The sequence below is a fragment of the Acartia tonsa genome, chromosome 9 (genome assembly GCF_053477335.1).
Source record: "Acartia tonsa isolate MP-2025a chromosome 9, ASM5347733v1, whole genome shotgun sequence".
Taxonomy (NCBI): Eukaryota; Metazoa; Arthropoda; class Copepoda; order Calanoida; family Acartiidae; genus Acartia; species Acartia tonsa.
Window position 1 is genome coordinate 49771827 of NC_137268.1, and position 19305 is coordinate 49791131.

The following is a 19305-nucleotide window of genomic DNA, read 5'->3' on the forward strand; positions in this document are numbered from 1 at the left end:
GGTTTGATCAACCTAATTTTTTGTATTTTAGATTTAAAAAGAAATAGTAAAAAAATTTTTTTTGGGGGGAGGGGGTATTTTTCATTTTTTGGGGGGGTTAGGGGTTTCCCACCCCCCAAGAAAATAGCTTAAAACCATCACAGGACCAGTAGGTATATTCCCTGAAGAGTAGAGCCCAATCGGTTCAGTGGTTACTGAGATCTTAAGCTTCAGACGGACAGACAGACGGACAGACAGACAGACAGACATCGTTCTACTTTGTATTATAGATAGCACATATAATATTTCAAAACAAGATCCAAGTGTTAGATTATTCTATGAAATGGTTAATCTAGAAACCAATTGTTCTACTCCTATACAAGGAACACTATTGACGACGAAATAATCAAGAATAATAATGTAACTGTAGTAAAATTTATACAGGAAACACATTTAATACAAGGATATAACAACTAAAGATAAAATGAACTATGAAGAACTGTGTGGAAATTCGTCTTAATATGCAATAGATTCAATGGAAGGTCTTCTCAGATACAGGTTAAATTGAATCTAAACAAAAGAATAAAGTTACTAGATTGTATAGAGGGTCAGTGATCAACTAGTACTATTTCATTAAACATGGAATGATTCCATCTATCAAAAACTAAGATAAGGAAAATGTCCCAGAGGTTTTATTTACAATTATCCCTCTATATTCTAATACCTCTTTATAACTGCAATTAAATGAAAATAGAGACAGCCCCGGCAAATAAAGAATAGATTCTTACCGGAAATTGCAGCTTAAGGTCTCACAAACAGCCAACCGAACATCTAAGGGCAGGAACACTTCTGCAGATGGTTGGTGGGGAGTACAAGGGTGACATGGTATACTATTTACCGGATCTGGTTATGTAATTTAACTTTTTATTTGTTACTTATACCTATGTGTTTATTATTAGTAGCGAAGCTACTCTATTAATTTCTAATATATGAATATTAGACTAAAGAACTAGAACCATTTACTGTACGTTTTAATTAGATTATGTTATAATTCTAACCTAATTATTTATCTGCAAATATATAAGCAGTGCAACTATTCTAATAATGTCTAACATATGCAATATTAAACCAAGTAATATGACTATTTATGTTGTCTTAAATATTATTCTATTATTTATTTAAATCTATTATATTATCCTGTGACTGGTAGATTCATCAAGGGGGGGGGGGCGGCACGGCACACAACTGGTCTCAGCAGCGATACTAGTATATGGGGCAGCAGGCACACAATCCACAAAATTCATCACATGATACTCGCATGGATACAACACGACACGATCAATCTAAAAATAGGAGCAAAGTTAAAGGACACTCCTATTTTTTTAAAATCTTAACTCAAGCATTAAAGTTGGATTACTCTATAAAGCTTATTACTGTGCACTTTTAATCTAATTGTATTTCAATTCAGTAATTCATTGGTGTAAAACTTTTACATAATTTAGTACAGACTTTCTTTTTCTATTTACTATAATTATGAGGTATGACTACGATAGCTTTAGAATGGCTTAAAAAGGGTAATTCCTACCTTTAAACCAGTCTTTAGCAGGGTGTTCTATGAACTAGGGTCTATGCAAACAGCATAGCAGGTCCACTCTGAATAGATATTTTTCTATTATTAACTTAATACTTTTATGTCTAAAGAAAAGGAGAAGACATAAAAAAAGAAATTGTAGTCTACTTTTATCTAGAATTTTAACAACATTCCTTTAACTTTTCAACGTGAAATTATCTTTAAATTATATGTAAATGTTATTTATTTAAATCAACATACCTATAATATGCCCAACATTTTTCCCTAGAGAGACGCTCATGTAGTTGCGTCCGTTCACTCCAAGAATGTTCAAAGGAATGACGATAAATGGGCGTACAATAATTCATTTTTTCCGTTTATTTGAATTATTTTTTTAAAACTTTTCTTATACATTTTATTCTATTTTTACTTTTATTTACTCGTTTATTTATTTTGTCGAGATTTCTACTTTTAACATTTTAGTATATTTTTCATTGCCGATATCTCCCTGGGAGGGAAAACTATTCTGTAAACAAAATTAAGAAGCTGAATTCACCAGTCTCTCCAAAATCATATAACACCAAGAACATACACAAAACTGTTCTGTTAAGGAGAACTGAATCTTTAAATCGATTATCAACGACTTATTATTTTTCATTATATTTTTATATAAGGATAATTATTATATGATTAACAAGCCTTTCTTATAAACACGCATTTACTTTTAATTAATCATCAATTTGCACTTGTCACTATCAATGTACTTAATAATTTGCAAATAATTATAATTTTAACACTTAATTACGTGTATATTTTTTTCTGTGGTATAAAATGATTATATATCCCCCATGGTACTATATAGGGGTTTAAAACTATTACAAAAAAACTAATATAATTTCTTTATACATAAACCCTTTTGGGCAACCATTTACCCAATATAAATTAACCTAACCTATATTAACCTTTTTTCTTCAACATATTTTCTTTATACCTAAACCCTTTGGGGCTATCATGTACCCAATGTAAATTAACCTAACCTAGCTTAACCCCAACGTGGCTAACCTGTACCCAATATAAACTTACCTAACCTCACCCCTTTGGTAGCCTCTAAAAACCTTTGGTGCCCTAGCCCAACCTGTTCCCTTTCAGAAATCATAATTTATGTTACAGAATTAAATTCATGAGATGAAGTTTATAATCATATGATATGATAGGGGGAGGGGGGAAATTATAATAAAAATAAAGAAAACAATATAATTTTAAAAATTTATTTACTCATTAAAGAAAATGAACGATATTACAAATTGAAACCAAAATATATTGAACTTAAATAATCATTACACAGGCATAAGAAATAGGTGTTTATATATAGTTTTAGAATGAGAAAAATATTACAAATCCATTCTAAGCAAAATTGAAATATAAACTTGAAATAGTAAGTAAACTACAATAAAAGAAATTATATATATTATACAGGCAACCATCTTAAATCTTGTTTTGAGGGTAAAAATGAGAAGGGGGTGAAATAAGTGTTGCCTGTATAAGATAATATGTTAGGCCTTTTTATATTTTATTTTTTCCTTTTTTTCAATTTTGCTTACAATGGATTCCTAATATTTTTCTGATTCTAGAGGTATATATGAACCCTTATTTTTTATGCCTGTGATAAGATATATTTATGTTCAAAGTTTTGATTAAACCAAGGTTTAAAAAAATCTATTTTTTCAAAATTACCTGACAGAATTCAAAAAGTAAGGTGTCAAATTAAAGATCTTACTATTTTCTTCTTTTTTTGTTTCGTTTTAGTACCTTAAAACCGACTTAATTTTTTTTTTTAACTTAACCATTAATGGTCAGGGGGGGGGGGGGTTGAACGCCCCCCCCTCCGTTTTTCTGTGTGTGAAAGATAAAGAGCCCAAACTGTGTGACTTTTTAAATATGGGTATGACACATAACTGAAAATTGGATTTTTTACTTCGGGTAATATTGTGGCTTTCAGAACATTTTTATATAATTCACTTTATATTGATACAATAAAAAAACATTACTCTGTTCATTGGAAATAATTTTTTTTTCCAAAACAATTAATTTCATTGAAAAATCTAACATTTACAATAAAACAAATAATTCTGAAATCTAACCAATAAGATGTCTTGTTTTATATAATTCTTTACAATTCAAAAAAAGAATGTTTTCACAAAGTGACTTATTTCCAATGTAGTTAAATATTTTTTATTTAATTAAAATGAAAAGAATGAAAACCGTACACATAAAAGATACATACTTTTTAAAATTATTTTAAAAGATAAGTTTTAATAATCTTATTTTATAACACATTTGTATATGTGACAAAAATAAATTTGTTGTATTGCATAAACATTTGTTGTCATTAAACCCTTTACAGCCATTTTTTATGTTTTTAAAATAAGTGAGAGAACACAAACATGTTAATGTTAATTCGTTGATATATTATAAAGAATTAACTTTTTAGTGAATTTTTATAGTAAAGCCATAAGGCCTAATTTTACTCTATAACCAGAATACAATATTTATGAAGCAAAACACTCTAAAAGCTACGAATTTTACCCAAATAAAAAAAAGACCTTTTGCTCGGATCAAAATGATCACGGCAACAGTAAAAATTAATATTTAAATCCCCCCAAAAAAGTTTATTGGGGACTTAATTCAAATTTAGGCTCTGCAGTCTCATTCTACTGGTGTCATAGTATATTTTTTATATACGTTTTAAAAATAGGTTCAAAACAGTTTAAGCCTATCATTTATGTTTTATTTCCTTTATATCTACTAATACTAGTTAAATGAAAAAATAAATAATTTTAATTTCATATAAATTTTTTACACTTGTCAATTTATCACTTTTATTTTAGCATTTTCTTATATCAAATACTTCAAAAGACACTCCTTGATTTAAAAAAATAAAGTATTACATATGCTTTTGTTTACTAAAGGTTGTGTAAAACAAGGATGTCAATTTACATTAAACCTTAACAGTCGGGCACCTTGCGGCACCTCAATCGGTCAGGGGGCGGGGGGGGGGGGGGGGGGCGTTCAACGCCTTCCCCTATTATATCAATTCCTTTTAGAGCTAGAGGGCTAAAAGTTTTTGTGCATGTCCCCTGTTTAATAATGAATTTCCGACTTTAAGTTAATCAAAGTCAATTTTCGCTTTTATTTAACAACCTTTGTTTTTAGGTCCTTTTTTAATTTTAAATTTCAAACGTCTGTAATTTTCTTATTTATGAAGCTAAAAGAACATTTTTTTTTGCAGAATATGTTTATGTTTGTGTAAATTTTATGTTAGAAATATTAAAATATAAATTTGAGCGGCCACAGCTGTACTTGGCAGCTGCCAGCGGAAAAATGGCGGCGGATCTTTATGAAATTTAAATACGTTATGTAGACATGTAAGAAAAACTTAAGTTTAAAATTTGAATTCTCTAAGTCAAAAATTGCGGCCACAGGAGCCTTATAAAGATTTCTTGAGACCTGGAGGATCAGGACCTGCAGGATCATACCTGGAACCTGAAATTGACTTGAACACCTGTATTTCATATGAGGATGTACTACTAGAGGATATTTTTGTAAGATAAAATGCTTTGTTTAATTCAACATAATATTTTTGCTCTTTACCTGGATGGACCCTGCTAGGTTTGCTAGCATCCTGTGCCACCCAAGATGGAGATATTTAAAAAATTCCAACTCTCAGTTATGTGTCATACCCATACTTAAAAAGTCATGCAGTTTGGGCTCTTTATCTTCACACACACCATTGTTCAAGGCCTCCCCCCCCCCCCCAACTGCTAAGGGTTAAGCAATAGGGTGGGTAGATTTGGGATATTTTTTATCTGAGACCAACGTGGGAATCTGCATTTGATGTTTATAGATATACTGATTTAAAATTTATCTTAAGTCTTAAAACAACCTATATACATTATACATACATATATACAATTTTATGGCTATTTTTGAAGAAAGAAATTAAGGGTAATAATTGCTCTTAAGGATAACATATATATTTTTTTTTCATATAAACCTGTATATACAGCTTCCTTTTGATTGCTCAGATGTTAGGAAAAATGCAATTTTTAGGTCTTTTTTTTTCTTGTGAAACATGCAGGTATAAAGCAAAAATATTGTTTTGACTTTGTCCGCAACAAAAACTAATTTTAATTTTTTCAAAATATAAATGAAAAAAACTATTATTATTAAAAACTTATTTTTGTTGCGGACAGTCCTTTGAAGTCTTATAACATCAAATTTATGTTTACCGTACTTGTAAATGAAATAAATCAAAGAGAGTCTATCCATAAAAGCTTTGTGTCTGAGAAAGCATAAAAAACTAGATATAATCATGTTTTTTATTAAAAACCTCAAGAAATCCATCCTATTGAACTGGATAGGTAAACAAGAAAAACTCCTTTAAAGCTAGGATCAGAAATCAGGATTCTGAATTTGGGCCCATATACAGTACTAGCGGCTACGCCTCTAGAGGCCTCTAGGTGGCACTTGAGGAGGAGAGAGTCAAATTTAATAACGCAATTTCTTATTTTAAATTTTAAAAGAAAAAGTAAAAAAAAAATTTTGGGGGGGGGGGCTAAATTTTTTTTTTATGGGGGGGGGGGGTTGCCTCCCACCTCATTTTTAATTTTAGTTAAAAAAAATTAATTTTAGTTAAAAAAATGTAAAAAAAAAATTTTTTTTGGGGGGGGGGTTTGGAGTGTCCTTCCCCCCCAAAAAATAGTTTTAAACCTTTCTGGGACCTATGAGAAGCTACCCTGTTGAGGAGAACCCGATTGGTTCAGCGGTTAGCGAGATCCTTCGGTACAGACACACAGATAAACAGACAGACAGACATCCTGTTACTTTAGTATAAGGATTACATATTCCTAACTTCACAATCCAACAAACCCAATCTAATCCTCAATTTGTTTTTTTGAGTAACAGAAATTTCAAAGACAGCTAAAATCTTGTAACTGTGCAGTAGTTAAATAATATTTTTAAAAATTCTTTCGAAGCAAGAAGTGGTTAAGTTTCTAAAGATATCCTTTATTAGCTACTAGCGGCTTCGCCCCTAGCCTCTAGGGGCTTTGTCCCAAGAGGTTTGATCAACCTAATTTTTTGTATTTTAGATTTAAAAAGAAATAGTAAAAAAATTTTTTTTGGGGGGAGGGGGTATTTTTCATTTTTTGGGGGGGTTAGGGGTTTCCCACCCCCCAAGAAAATAGCTTAAAACCATCACAGGACCAGTAGGTATATTCCCTGAAGAGTAGAGCCCAATCGGTTCAGTGGTTACTGAGATCTTAAGCTTCAGACGGACAGACAGACGGACAGACAGACAGACAGACATCGTTCTACTTTGTATTATAGATAGCACATATAATATTTCAAAACAAGATCCAAGTGTTAGATTATTCTATGAAATGGTTAATCTAGAAACCAATTGTTCTACTCCTATACAAGGAACACTATTGACGACGAAATAATCAAGAATAATAATGTAACTGTAGTAAAATTTATACAGGAAACACATTTAATACAAGGATATAACAACTAAAGATAAAATGAACTATGAAGAACTGTGTGGAAATTCGTCTTAATATGCAATAGATTCAATGGAAGGTCTTCTCAGATACAGGTTAAATTGAATCTAAACAAAAGAATAAAGTTACTAGATTGTATAGAGGGTCAGTGATCAACTAGTACTATTTCATTAAACATGGAATGATTCCATCTATCAAAAACTAAGATAAGGAAAATGTCCCAGAGGTTTTATTTACAATTATCCCTCTATATTCTAATACCTCTTTATAACTGCAATTAAATGAAAATAGAGACAGCCCCGGCAAATAAAGAATAGATTCTTACCGGAAATTGCAGCTTAAGGTCTCACAAACAGCCAACCGAACATCTAAGGGCAGGAACACTTCTGCAGATGGTTGGTGGGGAGTACAAGGGTGACATGGTATACTATTTACCGGATCTGGTTATGTAATTTAACTTTTTATTTGTTACTTATACCTATGTGTTTATTATTAGTAGCGAAGCTACTCTATTAATTTCTAATATATGAATATTAGACTAAAGAACTAGAACCATTTACTGTACGTTTTAATTAGATTATGTTATAATTCTAACCTAATTATTTATCTGCAAATATATAAGCAGTGCAACTATTCTAATAATGTCTAACATATGCAATATTAAACCAAGTAATATGACTATTTATGTTGTCTTAAATATTATTCTATTATTTATTTAAATCTATTATATTATCCTGTGACTGGTAGATTCATCAAGGGGGGGGGGGGGGGGGCGGCACGGCACACAACTGGTCTCAGCAGCGATACTAGTATATGGGGCAGCAGGCACACAATCCACAAAATTCATCACATGATACTCGCATGGATACAACACGACACGATCAATCTAAAAATAGGAGCAAAGTTAAAGGACACTCCTATTTTTTTAAAATCTTAACTCAAGCATTAAAGTTGGATTACTCTATAAAGCTTATTACTGTGCACTTTTAATCTAATTGTATTTCAATTCAGTAATTCATTGGTGTAAAACTTTTACATAATTTAGTACAGACTTTCTTTTTCTATTTACTATAATTATGAGGTATGACTACGATAGCTTTAGAATGGCTTAAAAAGGGTAATTCCTACCTTTAAACCAGTCTTTAGCAGGGTGTTCTATGAACTAGGGTCTATGCAAACAGCATAGCAGGTCCACTCTGAATAGATATTTTTCTATTATTAACTTAATACTTTTATGTCTAAAGAAAAGGAGAAGACATAAAAAAAGAAATTGTAGTCTACTTTTATCTAGAATTTTAACAACATTCCTTTAACTTTTCAACGTGAAATTATCTTTAAATTATATGTAAATGTTATTTATTTAAATCAACATACCTATAATATGCCCAACATTTTTCCCTAGAGAGACGCTCATGTAGTTGCGTCCGTTCACTCCAAGAATGTTCAAAGGAATGACGATAAATGGGCGTACAATAATTCATTTTTTCCGTTTATTTGAATTATTTTTTTAAAACTTTTCTTATACATTTTATTCTATTTTTACTTTTATTTACTCGTTTATTTATTTTGTCGAGATTTCTACTTTTAACATTTTAGTATATTTTTCATTGCCGATATCTCCCTGGGAGGGAAAACTATTCTGTAAACAAAATTAAGAAGCTGAATTCACCAGTCTCTCCAAAATCATATAACACCAAGAACATACACAAAACTGTTCTGTTAAGGAGAACTGAATCTTTAAATCGATTATCAACGACTTATTATTTTTCATTATATTTTTATATAAGGATAATTATTATATGATTAACAAGCCTTTCTTATAAACACGCATTTACTTTTAATTAATCATCAATTTGCACTTGTCACTATCAATGTACTTAATAATTTGCAAATAATTATAATTTTAACACTTAATTACGTGTATATTTTTTTCTGTGGTATAAAATGATTATATATCCCCCATGGTACTATATAGGGGTTTAAAACTATTACAAAAAAACTAATATAATTTCTTTATACATAAACCCTTTTGGGCAACCATTTACCCAATATAAATTAACCTAACCTATATTAACCTTTTTTCTTCAACATATTTTCTTTATACCTAAACCCTTTGGGGCTATCATGTACCCAATGTAAATTAACCTAACCTAGCTTAACCCCAACGTGGCTAACCTGTACCCAATATAAACTTACCTAACCTCACCCCTTTGGTAGCCTCTAAAAACCTTTGGTGCCCTAGCCCAACCTGTTCCCTTTCAGAAATCATAATTTATGTTACAGAATTAAATTCATGAGATGAAGTTTATAATCATATGATATGATAGGGGGAGGGGGGAAATTATAATAAAAATAAAGAAAACAATATAATTTTAAAAATTTATTTACTCATTAAAGAAAATGAACGATATTACAAATTGAAACCAAAATATATTGAACTTAAATAATCATTACACAGGCATAAGAAATAGGTGTTTATATATAGTTTTAGAATGAGAAAAATATTACAAATCCATTCTAAGCAAAATTGAAATATAAACTTGAAATAGTAAGTAAACTACAATAAAAGAAATTATATATATTATACAGGCAACCATCTTAAATCTTGTTTTGAGGGTAAAATTGAGAAGGGGGTGAAATAAGTGTTGCCTGTATAAGATAATATGTTAGGCCTTTTTATATTTTATTTTTTCCTTTTTTTCAATTTTGCTTACAATGGATTCCTAATATTTTTCTGATTCTAGAGGTATATATGAACCCTTATTTTTTATGCCTGTGATAAGATATATTTATGTTCAAAGTTTTGATTAAACCAAGGTTTAAAAAAATCTATTTTTTCAAAATTACCTGACAGAATTCAAAAAGTAAGGTGTCAAATTAAAGATCTTACTATTTTCTTCTTTTTTTGTTTCGTTTTAGTACCTTAAAACCGACTTAATTTTTTTTTTAACTTAACCATTAATGGTCAGGGGGGGGGGGGTTGAACGCCCCCCCCTCCGTTTTTCTGTGTGTGAAAGATAAAGAGCCCAAACTGTGTGACTTTTTAAATATGGGTATGACACATAACTGAAAATTGGATTTTTTTGAAAATCTCCATCCTGGCGGGCACAGGATGCCAGCAAACCTGGCAGGGTCATCCAGGTAAACAAAGCATTTTATCTTACCAAAATACTAAAATATCCTCTAGTAGTACTTCCTCATATCAAATACAGATTTTCAAGTCAATTTTAGGTTCCAGGTATGATCCTGCAGGTCCTGATCCTCCAGGTCTCCAGAAATCTTTCAAAGGCTCCTGTAGCAGCAATTTTTTACTTCAAATTTTAAACTTAAGCTTTTCTTACATGTCTACATTTGTATACAAATTTCATAAAAATACGCCGCTGTTTTCCGCCGAAATTTATATTTGTTGAATGCCCCCCCCCCCCCCAACCAATTATGGTGCGGCAAGGGGCCCAACTTTTAAGGGTCAAACTACTTTAAAAATAAGGGGTCTACAAAAAAAAACGATTGCTTATCTAAATTCTATGGAAAATTTACAGTGTTTTAGCCTAAAATATACAGTTATAAGGTTTTTTTGGTGCTTGTCCGAAAAGGTTTTAAGTTTTAGGTAAGTTTTATAAACATTCTGGGGTAGTTTTAGGCTATTTTCTGTCTAAGTAGTGAGGTTTTTTTATGCTTTTGTCTGTTAAGATCTCGGTAACTCCTGAACAAATTGAGTTTTATATTTCAGTGATCTTGCGATGGTTTTAAGCTATTTTAGTGTTCTATAATATAGTATATTTCTATTTTACTGCAAATAGATTTATCTCTGCTTTTAACCCTTACAGATCGGGCCCAAATTCCCACCTTAATAAATTGGGGTCCTGTTACAGATAAAGACGTAAAATTTTTTTCTGGTGGTTCATTTTATTTTAGAGAAAAATACTTTTTCTAGTCATAGCCAGACCGCTTTTTAGCAGCCAGCCTCTAAATTTTAAAACAGCTGTAGAGCGGCCATATTTGCGGCTAGGATAACCAAATTTTAGCACGAACTTTTAATTTTCATAACAAAAAAAAAATACTTTTTCTGATCATCGCCGAAAAATGGCAAATAACGGAAACCGCCATTTTCGGCGGTTACGGCGGTAAAACGGCAGTTGGCGGCGCCAATTAATATTCTTATCTATTTATTGTTGCTCAAGGATTTACCAAAAAAATTATAGGTCTCCAGCTCTAATAGAAGCCATGATATTCATGATATAAGTCTATAGTAAAAGCCGGACAAAAAACCGGTCATAAAGTCGGTCAAGGAGCGGTCAAACGGTCATAACACCACTTTTCTCAGAAGGTCATTGATATCTAAGTATTCATCAAAAAAAAATTAGGTTTCTACCTTATACACAAAAGTCATAATGTAGAAATTAAGATTAATTTAGATTTTTTTTCTATTTTTGGTGCTACCTAACCGACTGGATACCAAGACCGACACAGACCAGATATCCTAATAAAATCAACTCTTGCCGATGTATAATCACTAAACTTAAAATGTCATGAAGTCACAGCTCTCCATCTTACCTACAATAAAAATGAGATTGATCTGTAAGGGTTTTTTATATTTTTCATATTTCAAAAAAATTTTATTTATGTACTAACAAAGAGGTAATATTATATTATTTAACTAGCAGCTTCGCCCCTAGCCTCTAGGGGCTTTGCCCCAAGAGGTTTGATCAAACCAATTTTTCTTATTTTAGATTTAAAAGAAAAATTTGTAAAAAAAAATTTCTTTGAGGGAAGAATTTTTTTTTTGAGTGGGGTAGTCAACCCCACTATTTAAATTTTAGTTTTAGAAAGATAAATTTTTTTTGGGGGGGAGGGATTTTTCATTTTTTGGGGGGGTTGGGGGTGTCCCACCCCCCAAGAAAATAGTTATAAACCTTCCCGGGACCTATGAGAAGCTTTCCTGTAAAGGAGAACCCAATCGGTTCAGTGGTTAGTGAGAATCTTTGCTACAAACAGACAAAAGAAAAGACATACAGACAGACATCGTTCTACTTTGTATTATAGATAGAATAATTTGATTATGTTTAGTTTTTTTTAATACTATATTCCATGTATAAAAGTAACAGGATGTCTATCTGTAGCTTAAGATCTTGCAAACTGCTGGACCAATATAGTTGTCCTTCAAGTTAAAGCAGTTATCAAGTATTTATGTCCATCTAAAGCAACTAGCAATATGCTTTTTCTGACCTCAGGGGAGAATTGGACATTTTCAAAACCATGGAATGTGATAAATCTCAAAATATCCTACTTAGTTCCAAATAGACAATTATTTTTTTATTTCATACTAATTATATTCCATTTAACAATTTTTCAGCCTAACGCTCCAAATTTAAATACATGTAATCATAAAACAAAATAATTTTATCTTGCAAGATATTTATTTAAAAATTCATTAATTCAAAAACACACTTGATTAAATACATTTAAAAACAAATTATAAATCTTTAGAATTAATATGTTAAAATTAGTGAAAATTTAATATTTTAATACATTCTTTTTTGAATATAAAAACTATCAAATATTTCATTTACTGATGTCAAATACTATATCCTACTTTGCACAGTAGTGTGTAATATGGTGGGTCTGGCTCTCTGGCATATCTCAAGTTTGGCAAACTTAAAATTTTGCAAAGCCTTATTTGAAAGAAATAATTTATTTTAGTACTTTAAAACCAAATTATTTAAAAAAAAATGAATTACTTCAAAAATAAGAGGTCGACAATAAAACCGATTGAATATCTAAATTCTATGGATCATTTTACTACTTACTAAAAACACCTACTAGCTATTATAAAAAAAAATCACAAAAGTTAGGGCACCTTCTTTGCAATTTTAACACATAAACAATGTTTTTAAAAAATATTTTACATAAAGTTTACTGATTTCCAGGGCAGTTAAATCCATCCATTGAGCTTGTGTTGGCAGAGCCTTTTCATAGCCTAACAGTTAAAAAATTAATTAGATTTATGCATTACAGAACTGTTTCATAAAATATTATATCTGGCAACTAAGATAAAATTAAAGAATATCTTTATTTCCGGAGGGTAAAGTAAATAATTCTCTGGTAAATTCAGAATTCATAAATTTTTTAGTATTTAAAATTTGCCATGGGCAAAATATAACATTCTATGGACGGACAGATGATTATAAAGATAAATACTTGAATCAACAAATCCTCAACAATTTACAGATCACATATTTGATACATCCCGTACATGAACTTGAACCAAGCAGGTTTCTCACACAATCTGCTAATAGTATAGGATTGGTTAGACCTTGAGCAGCACATTGATAGATTTTAGGTGCAAGGGTAACAACACATTTAATACCAGTGAATATACTACAGCTTCTAAGGCCCTTGGGAAACAGGGCCGAAAGCTGCTGGCTAGTCAGGTTAGCTTCACTGATATTAACAATCAAATCAGTATGACTGTCAATGCTTTTCAGCAATTCAGATTTCACTGCCTGAAAATAACATAAATGAAATTAATTTTGCAAAACTAGATTGTACATTTTAAAAATCAAAGATTTAATGTAAACAATTAAATCCCACCAATTTTTAATTGCAAAATTAAGTAATCAATTAGATTTGTTAAAATGCACGGGAAAAATATTCTCTATATCATAACCTATTTATGCATCAAATTTTATAACTTAATTGAGAAGAGAAATTTTTCAACGTTATAATTTTCCGTAAATTTACAAAAGGTGTAAACCTACAGAGGGCTAATTCTGCAAATGGTCTTGTGTTACAAAAGATCTACTTTGCTATGATCTAATGCTACAAAAGATCTAATGTTATAAAGAGTCTAATGTTAAAAAAGGTTGGATGTTACAAAAGACCCTACAAAATATACATATAATTGATTAGGTTATATGGCTAGGGGCTAAGTGCCCTTGGCTATGTTATTTTTTTTAAATGTAATCAAATTATTTCAAAAAAGAATCTTTCTTTGGCATTTGGAATGTTTTTAAGCAATAATGTTATTACTTTTAATTAAAATTTCTGCTTATTCTACAAGTGATATAAGCCTTGACTTCATTTTCCAGTTCTAAAACCACAGACTATACATCAAAATACATACATTAAAAATTAAAAAAAAATTAATGAAATTAGAGTTGAAATTACATTTTATATTAGCACTAAAGGCAACAAATGTTTTAAGGGAATATTTAAATGTTCACTGTAATATGAAAAAAAGTGTCAACATTGTTCTGAAACTATTTAATTTAAACATTAACTTGTTCAGCTATTTACTTTTAATATAAAAGATACAATGTATATATAAATGTTTTTCAGCACATACCTTGTTTGTTTCTTGAAGTTTTTTTACTTGTTTGGTTAATTACTTGATAGTTTTGATGTCATTACCTGCAGGAAATATATATCAGGACATACAGGGATAGTTTCATGAAGCGCATGTAAAGTAAACATTGTGAATTTTACAAATAATTAAGATTTATGGTAATCAACAATATTTTAAAATTAAATCTTAAAATTGTTGATGTTTTTTGTGTTAAAAGAATACAATTTAAATTCTTTCTCTCAGAACACATACAAATCATTTTGTTTGTAAATATACTTAAATGCCACCATTTTAGCTTACAAAAAATAGAAAATTTGCCTTTCTGCTTATAAACAATTAAACAAAAGTTAATAGATTTTGAATTGGGTATTCAATCTAAGATGTAGATAAAATAATTTGTTCCTAATCCAATGATTGAAAATTATTTTTATCATAAATCCCAAAATAACAGCCAATTAAATAAAATTAACTTACAGTTTAAGAATCAAGTTAAAAATAAGAATAATTAAAATTCTTATTGTATTTCTCGTAAGAAAAGTAGATCCAAATTAAAGTGGTAAGATAAGAAGAAAAAGACCTTTTAAAAAGGGGGATTTATAAACAATACTAATTATTACCTTGTGATGAGGAACCATCAAATCCAAGAATGAAAAGCACAATGAAACAAAGAAACATTTTCATGTTTGCCTAGATTTTAATAGTTTAGCTTTCTGAAATTGAAAATTATTCTTTTTGGTCAATAAAAATGTATATGCATATGTAGGAAGCCTGCAGGAAATACAACGCTTCAACTGCCACAATTAGACCAAATACCTTAAATTAGAAGATTCAATAACAAAAAAGATTAGAGCATTTAAAGCATGACTTTTTTATGAGAAAGTTCTGTTTATTTCGTGTTACTAAACATGTGACTAGGATGAAGGTGCAGCTGACATCCCCTGTTCAGATGATTAATAAAATAACAACCATTAAAACAAACCCTCTTCTCTTTCTTGAGAAACACCGAATGGATTCTGCCTCTACTACAGCAAGAAGAAAAGCCTGACAGCCTGAACAACAGAACCTTTTGCAACACATCCTTCTTAGCCAACCTATAGGTAACAACTGAGCCACCCTATGAGCCCAAGGCATCAAACCAGAAGCCAAAAACATCACAAGTCACATTCAGCTAGAGTCCCAAAATGCAGCTGCAGATAAAAACCTACTTAGATAAAGACACCATAAGCCGAGTGCAATTTGTATTGGCTGCCCTTCAACTGGCAGCACGGCTGATAAATAAGAAGCAACAAATTTTACTGCCCTTGACCGGTATTTTAAAATAAACAGTTAAATAAATTACAAACAAATATCTTGATATTACAATGAGACACTGGTGACTTTTCTTCGTTCTGCTATGATTTTATAAAATTACACAGGTGTTTAATTTTCTTCTTTACTTCTCTTTTAACTGAAGGAAATGGGGAGAGTTGCATCTCCACATAATTTTTTTTTTTTTTTGGGGTGGGGGTTAGGAGTTGGTTATTTTAATTTTTAGAGGTGATTTCTTTGGTATGGTTGAAATATCATAACCAAACATAGAATTAAACGTTCCCTGGACCTTTGAGATTCTTCACTTCACTTTAAAGTGACTATGAAGCTGGAAAAATTCTGATATATGTTAAAGATTAATGTTTTTAAAGAGTATTTTTTCAAGAAATAAGTCTTATAAACTTCCCATTTAAAAATAAATTGAACTTTTTATAAAAATGTTATATATGTACCTATGGAAACATAATTGATTTGTTGGCGATTATTTATTTTACATTTTAAAAATTTGAGTATTACCCCCCCCCCCCCCCCCAACAGAGAACAACTATTTTAGGTTAGGTTAGGTTATAGGCTAGGGAGCTGAGCGCTGCGGCTAGGCAGGCAAGGGGGCCGAGTGCTGCGGCTAGGCAGGCTAGGGAGCCGAGCGCTGGGGTCAGAGTTTATAGTTCTTTGGTGGGGGGGGGGGGGGGGAGATTGGTACTCAAATTTTCAAAATTGAAAAAAAAATTTCTAAGAGGATATTACCGATTTTTTTTAATATACATATCTTAAAACCTGTCTATTCGACAAATAACAATTATTTTTGTTAATGTTTACTTGTAATTTTAACGTAAAATATAAGCTTTTGTTACATACCTATTAAACTAACCAAAAAAGGTTCTAATTGCTTTCTACGGGGAGATTAAACAATTTCTACCTATAATCGAAAAGATATCACCAAATATAGGATAACCATATTGGTTCAGTGGTTAGTGAGATCCTTGGAACGGAAACGGGGTTGTGGGTTTTTTATAATTCTAACAGTAGCTTTTAACCCTTACAGATCGGGCCCCAATTCCCACCTTAATAGATCGTGGGGGGGGGCTCAAAGAGCCCCCCCCTCTATCTCGGCTCCTGGTACAGATAAAGGCGTAAAATTTTTTTCTGGTGGTTCATGTGTATTTTTAGAGAAAATTACTTTTTCTAGTCATAGCAGTCAGACCACTCCTTAGCCGCTTTTTAGCGGCCAGCCGCTAAATTTTAAAACAGCTGTAGAGTGGCCAATTTTGCGGCTAGGATGACCAAATTTTAGGACGAACTTTTATTTTTCATAACAAAAAAATTACTATTTCTGATCATCGCCGAAAAACGGCAAATAACGGAAACCGCCATTTTCGGCGGTTACGGCGGTAAAACGGCGGTTGGCGGCGCAAATTAATATTTTTATCTGTTTATTATTGCTCAAGGATTTACCAAAAAAAATTATAGGTCTCTAGCTGTATTAGAAGCCACGATATTCATGATATATGTCTGTAGTAAAAGCCGGACAAAAATCGGTCATAAAGTCGGTCAGGGAGCGGTCAAACGGTCATAACACCACTTTTCTCAGAAGGTCATTGATATCTAAGTATTCACCAAAAAAAATTTAGGTTTTTACCTTATACACAAAAGGCATAATGTAGAAATTAAGATTTTTTTAGAATTTTTTCTAATTTTTTTTGCTACCCAACCGACTTTGACCGGACACCACGACCGACACAGACCAGATATCCTAATAAAATCAACTCTTGCCGACGTATAATTACTAAACTTAAAAAGTCATGAAGTTACAGCTCTCCATCTTACCTACAAAAAAAATGAGATTGGAAAAACTAGAGGGGGGGGGCTCTTTGAGCCCCCCCCCCCCCCGATCTGTAAGGGTTAAAAGGATATTTTAGGTAAATGATGATGATTGCTCCATAGGGTTAGAGCCCCACCGTAGGTGCTAGAAATAGGAGAAAAAATTCGACAAAACCCAAAACTTCATTTCCTTTATAAGCGTTTCCTAAGATAAGCATTTTTTGAGTATAACCCTCTCTCTTTATATATATACTAGCGGCTTCGCCCCTAGCCTCTAGGGGCTTTGCCCCAAGAGGTATAATTACATCTTCTATTACTTACCCAGCAGAACGGATCGCAAATTTTCGCATCTACCCAGCAGGAAAACATTTTCTCGATTAAATAACGAATTCGCAAAATTCGTAAAAAAGAAAAAAAATAGCGATTAAATAACGAATTCGCAAAATTCGTAAAAAAAATGCAGGGAGGATTTTTTTGTTTTGGGGGGGTTGGGGGTGTCCCACCCCCCAAGAAAATAGCTTAAAACCACCGCAGGACCAATAAATATATACCCTGAAGAGTAGAATCCGATCGGTTCAGTGGTTACCGAGATCTTAAGCTTCAGACGGACGGACAAACAGACAGACAGACATCAAGCTACTTTGTATTATAGATATATATCTACTTTTCTTTTAATCTCATTTTGATGACCAAAATGTTTTTTGTATTTACTGATAATTTCAAAAGTTTTTTTTTCTGTATACAAATGTTTATAAAAGTACTTCTATAATTTAAGTATTTTAATGTGTTATGACGACAAAGACAATTGGTTAAGGGACGATTTCTTTCCAAAAACATTGAGGCCACACATCATGAAAGATTGTTTAAAAAAATGATTCCAACTAGCATTAAGCTCCTCTCCAGTTTTTGTGTAAGTGAGGATTGTCAAAAGAAAAAAACATGTAATTCATTTTTTTTCTACTCTTAGTGCTTTCCCACAAGTTGCTGATTGAACAGTTACACACCCCTCCCCTTATTTTTTGAATGAAATGAAAATAAGTAGAGTGAGTATTTTTTTTCCCTTTGCCTAAACCCTACCCAGTACCCATTAAAATAGTCTGACCTAAAGTTATAAGCAAACAAATGAAAAATTAGGTAGGGGGAGGGGGGTATCAGTGCCCAAAGTGGTATTTTGTGTCACTGCACCCACCCTTTCCTCTCAAAGTACTAAACAAAAGCAGAACTTCAAATTTGGAATCAATAGTAAATGTGTCATAATTGTTGCGTGTTTTTTTCTGTTTTTCAGCACATAATTGTCATTGTTAGGACTGATTTTATTTCATTTTATTTTAAGTTTGATATTATTAATATTATTCTATTTTTATTTAAATTTTGAAATGATATAAACTTATGTTAAATCAATTTTCATGGCTATTGGATAATTGATACAAATGTTTCTTCTCACAAGGAAAACCTTGACAATTTGCAATAATTGGTAGCTAAAATTGAAAAAAAAACAAGAATGACAACATCCATAAAAGCAAAGCTCTGAAACGGTAGGATAAAAGGGTATTAACACTTGTAGAGTGTCATAACTGAATAATCAGAATATAAATGTATAAGAGTTGAAGCAAAATTGTAAGTAAATTTGTTGAAAAATTGCTTGATGCAGGATGATATTTAAGGACATACTTACATTTTTAGGAATTGATTATAGAGTTGCTTCGCTTATGATATTGTACTTT

At 31.3% G+C, this 19305-nt stretch overlaps 2 long non-coding RNA genes across 2 annotated transcripts; both read right to left on the reverse strand.

Annotated features, from left to right (window-relative positions):
• Window positions 1-398: 398 nt before the first annotated feature.
• LOC145327941 (uncharacterized) lies at window positions 399-1224 on the reverse strand. Its single transcript, XR_013882279.1, has 2 exons — window positions 768-1224; window positions 399-549 (listed from the first exon to the last, which is right to left on the reverse strand). It is a non-coding gene; the product is annotated as an uncharacterized LOC145327941 (long non-coding RNA).
• Window positions 1225-7066: 5842 nt separating this feature from the next.
• LOC145327942 (uncharacterized) lies at window positions 7067-8589 on the reverse strand. Its single transcript, XR_013882280.1, has 4 exons — window positions 8485-8589; window positions 8239-8306; window positions 7436-7996; window positions 7067-7217 (listed from the first exon to the last, which is right to left on the reverse strand). It is a non-coding gene; the product is annotated as an uncharacterized LOC145327942 (long non-coding RNA).
• Window positions 8590-19305: the final 10716 nt, after the last annotated feature.